The following is a 5,000-nucleotide window of genomic DNA, read 5'->3' as shown; positions in this document are numbered from 1 at the left end:
AAGGGGAATAAGTGAAATGTCTGTGGCAGTGTGATTATTAGTGAGGATGTGTTCTGAAACCGTGGTAGGCTTGGAGACGTTGGTAGGTTTGGCAACTGGTCTGCGGTGTTTGTTAAAACGGTCTTTGAGTCTTTTGTTTGGTTTCTCCAATGTATTGTTTAAGGCAACGATTGCACTGTACCATGTGGATAAAATTGTTTGAATTGCAGTTGATGTTATGTGTAATATGTCTTGTTTCGCCTGTGGCATGGAATGTATAACTACATGAACAAGGTAGTTTTTAAGGTTGCTACTACGACGAAAACCTACAGGAGTAATAGTTTGGAAGACATTGTGGCAACGAGGCGATGAAGTAAGAATGTTGAAATGCTTTCGAATAATCGACGAAATGGAGCGAAGAGCTGGATTGTAAGTTATAACAAAGGGAACACGTTGTGGTTTTTTGAGTGTGTTTGAGAGTGTCGATAGAAGTATCTTTGTCATATCTTTTTAATTATTATCTTACGAGCCTCAAAGAATCATGGGTAAATTGAGACCATGTGCTCAGTCTTTGCTGGCACTCCGCCATATTGGCTGGTGTCATTAAATGTTGAGTTTTAAGACTGTTTGAGGAACGGTGGTGATTGCAACCACGTTCGTAGAGATATGTGATGAGTTCATTGGTGCAAAGGGTGAATGTTGAATGTTCGTTTGTGGAGCAAATGCGTCGAAGTCTGAGAGCTAAGCTAAAGGGAAGAGAACGTTTGGTGTGCGTAGGGTGGCATGAAGAATGTAACAAGTATTGAAGTTTGTCTGTACGTTTGGTGTATAAGTCAGTTGGTAATTGTGCCGTTGAGGATGGAAACGTTGACATCTAAAAAGGGTATTGATGTGAACGAATGATTGCATGTAAATTTGATGGTATGGTGAATTCCGTTGAGGTAAGATATGAAATTGATGAGGTTCTCCAGTGAATGTGTCCATATCCTATACGGATGTCGTCTATGTAGCGCCACTATATGTGAGGGTTTGTGAGGAGCGTTAGCGTTGGTTTCAAATTTTGCAAGAAAAAGGTTGGCGTATGAAGGGGCCATTCTTGTACCCATAGCGGTACAGTGTATTTGTAAGTAGTGTGTGCCATTGAAAGAAACGTTATTCATTTGCAAGAAAAGGTTGGCATATGAAGGGCCAAGAGACTCAATATCTCATAAACATGGCGAAAACTCTTGAACCTTTAGGTCTTAATAAGAAAGAAGAAATGTAATCCACCCTTCCCCTTATATATCTCTGTACCGTATATAATTTAAAATATCATTTCTTAGTATAAATACACAGGTGATTATACAAAATCGCGCGCTCTCATTGGCTCGCTATCTCGGATTATTAGCCAATAATCACCTCGACGGACAAAATGGCTGCCAGTAGTCTTTTTGCCACTGTAAGTGAAGATGATTTCGCGTTGAAATGTTTTTTTTTTCTCTTTTTTTTGAAATAATCACCTGTGTATTTATACTAAAACAATTATTCGCCTCAGGCTCAGTGATTATCGGTGAATATTCACCTCGACTTCGTCTCGGTGAATATTCACCGATAATCACTTCGCCTTCGGCGAATACTTGTTAATTATTATTATTGTACCGTATCCGTTAAGTCCGTTAAAATCCTTATCTTTAGGGCCGTATCAAATCACATGCCATATCACTATTCAAATTGTAACGTCTTTTTTAACCGTAGTCATTGCTTGTAAAACCCTGATGAAGAAAGGCAGTGCCTTTCGAAATATTGGCTTTTTTAAATAGATTCCTTCACCGTTATATCAGCCTTGCTCTTTTTAGCTTTTACCACTAGGACTTGCCGTTTCGCCCGTTGCCAAGCAACTAGTTTATCATCAAATTCAGCTCATTTCTTGGCTGTTCTTTCCTTAACTTGAACACTCCTAAACCAGAATGCTATTTATTACACCACGGCATAGGACAGGCGAATGGTGTGTTTTTCACGAAAGAGAGAAAATATCAAATATCACACATTTCTTTTAGTGCGTGGGTTCGTTTACGTCCCTCAAGGTTACGAACATTGAAGGGTTGTCAGATGGGGCCTATGGTTTATCGTCTTTGTCCGTGAAGACTGGAATGTCTGACCATTTGCACACGTCATTACAAAGGCAGCACTTTCTCCCTCGTTATTTTAAGACCCTGAGTGTTGGTATGGCCGGACTGATTTTGCATGATTCCGCGACCTCCTGTGCAGTAGTCCGATGCTCAACCCACTGAGCCCACTGATCGGTGGTCATTTAACAATTCTTCCATGAGGGCGTGTTGGAAATCAAATGGTAAATAGCCAACGAGGCGCGCAGCGCCGAGTTGGCTATAACCAGTGTCATATCCAACAAGCGTGAATGGGACAATATTATTGTTTTATTAAATTTTCACAGCAGGCCATTACCCGGAGCTTCCATACGTATAGTGTACAATTACTTCAAAGGCAAATATCATGACGCGGAAAACAGGTGGTTTGTCACCACGGGAAGATGTGCCACACACTAATACTTGTAGGCACCGATGGTACTTGAATCCATGACTTCGTTTTTACAAGACAAGCGCTCTGACCAAGTATGTTATTCACAAGACCAGCATGGTCGTGCCATGCCCAAGAAAAAGTCAACTTCAGATTGTTTGAGCTCGGAACATTAGCCAAACTTGATCGCACGTGGAGAATCCGGGCATTGATCCCGGTACCTCCCGCATGCTAAGCGGGCGCTCTACCATTTGAGCTAATTCCCCATTGCAACGTCTCTTAGTCAGTAAAGGATCGTTAAAGATCGCAATGACACGTCTGCTAGTAATTCATGCACCTCGTTTCGCGAGTCCAACCTTTCAATTTCGATTTCAGCGAACAAGAAACGCTACTAGAAGGAACAAAAATTTAAAACCACACTTGCGTAAATTACGTGCCTAAATGACCGACCGCATCCCTCACACATTGCCATCCAGTTTGACGCTTTTGAAGTTTTTGTGGTTCCTTTCGAAAAACCGGTTGTGCAGGAATTAAAAATTAGAGTTGCAAATGACTTTCTCTCTTTTAGTCGCAACGTGAGTCAGCGTCTTCTGTTGCTTGAGATAATTGCTGCTTATTTTGGTGACTTGGACAGATCACTTATAAGGGTATTAGAATTTGCACCGGGGGGCCGCGGTTCCATGATTCCATCATGAATATTTTTGGGCAATATTTTCGCGATTCGTGTATCCAATTCAACACTCCTTTTAAGCCATGATGGGACACGTTCATTTCCTCGGTAGTATAGTGAGTATCCCCGCCTGTCACGCGGGAGACCGGGGCTCGATTCCCCGCCGGGGAGAGAGAGAGGTTGATTTTGACTTATGCGACTTAGTTCCTTCCTTCAAAGCGAAGGATCTCAAATCGTGCAAGGTTGCTGGCTTGAACATTAGGAAGAAAGAGAAAATGACCTGGTGAAGACGTTTGCCAAAGGCACAGGGATTCTAACTGCAGGTTGTGTTTTCAGCATATCCAGTCTCCACACAACGAACTGGATAACAATCCGCCATTATCTGGAAACAGACCTTACATCAGGCTCATGAATTTCTAAACATCCGTGCATCGTCAGCATCTTGAGAGTTTACAAATCCTCTGTGTATAGCCATATACTCACCGTTACGTCACCTATTGTCATTAATGTGCCACCCAGAGATCTATTGCCTGTCGAAACAACGGTTCTTTTCTTCAGAAGTTGGCAAAATTTAAATATCAAAAGAATTGTTTATAAACAGTTAATATCTCTGTACGTGAAATGTATCAAAGCAATGATTTGTACCGACCACGTAAGATTTAGTCAAAGCGTACATGAAAATTAACTTGTACTGTGCGGGACGCGTTTTGAGATCACAAACCACACCATTCGGTGAGTCCACCTGGTCCATTAGCTCAGTTGGCAAAGCATGAGTTTTAGCCTGACATGGACCAAGGCACTCGGTTATTTCTTTTCTTTCGCATGTCGTGTGACAGTAAATTGCGTCCCTGTCCATCCACTACAGAACTGTTTTCGGCCTGTTGGTCTAGTGGCATGATTCTCGCTTAGGGTGCGAGAGGTCCCGGGTTCAACTCCCGGACAGGCCCTCGCAAGCTAGATTTTACCAATTACGCCTAGCTGGCAGTATTCGGAGCTTTCAATCTTGGCATAATGGCCTTCAGCCAACTAGTTCGATGTCGGTTTGCCATAAGAAGCTGACAATTCCACCTGTGGGTAAGATATCTGCAGAGGCCCATCACTTGTTAACCCAAAACCTTGATCTCCATCTGTTTTTTGCATGTTCTGTTTTCGGCAAATATTAATGATGGTCTTTAGCATATTTTTCAAGAAGATCTCTTGCCAGTCTTGTTCGGTTCCTCCGTCATTCAGCCTTGAAAAAAGGTCAATTTGGCTCCAAGTCAACCATCATGAATATTTTTGGGCACATGTTCGCGATTCGTGTATCCAACTCAACACACCTTTAAGCCTTGGTGGGACACGTTTATTTCCTCGGTAGTATAGTGGATAGTGTCCCCGCCTTTCACGCGGGAGACCGGGGTACGATTCCTCGCCGGGGAGGGAGAGAGAGAGAGGTTGATTTTGACAAATGCGACTAGTTCCTTCCTTCAAAGCGAAGGATCTCAAATCGTGCAAGGCTGCTGGCTCAGACATTAGGAAGAAAGAGAAAATGACCTGTTGAGGAAGTATGCCAAAGGCATATCCAGTCTCCACACAACCAAGCACAACCAATTGGCCTTTATCAATTATTATTTTTAACAACAATACGTACAGACTTACGAAACAAAAGTAACCTACATACAAAAACACCTAGAACACTACTATTTGCAGAGACATTATTCGGCACTTATACCAGAAACCCATAATGGTTGAAACGTGTAACGGCCCCTTGTGTGCTGGGAAACAAGCTTCTGAATATTCAATTTGCTAAGTACCATATTTGGAACAACAAGAGCGAGGGGTTTCCAAATATGGTACT

The 5,000-nt window shown here is 42.3% G+C and overlaps 2 non-coding genes across 2 annotated transcripts; one reads left to right on the top strand and one right to left on the bottom strand.

The window, feature by feature from the left end:
- Positions 1–2,686: 2,686 nt before the first annotated feature.
- On the bottom strand, positions 2,687–2,759 carry Trnaa-agc (transfer RNA alanine (anticodon AGC)). The gene has a single exon. It is a non-coding gene; the product is annotated as a tRNA-Ala (tRNA).
- Positions 2,760–4,038: 1,279 nt separating this feature from the next.
- Positions 4,039–4,110, top strand: Trnap-agg (transfer RNA proline (anticodon AGG)). Its single transcript has one exon. It is a non-coding gene; the product is annotated as a tRNA-Pro (tRNA).
- Positions 4,111–5,000: the final 890 nt, after the last annotated feature.

The sequence above is a fragment of the Montipora foliosa genome, chromosome 11 (assembly GCF_036669935.1).
Source record: "Montipora foliosa isolate CH-2021 chromosome 11, ASM3666993v2, whole genome shotgun sequence".
NCBI classification, from domain to species: domain Eukaryota; kingdom Metazoa; phylum Cnidaria; class Anthozoa; order Scleractinia; family Acroporidae; genus Montipora; species Montipora foliosa.
This window is presented reverse-complemented; position numbering and strand designations above follow the sequence as displayed.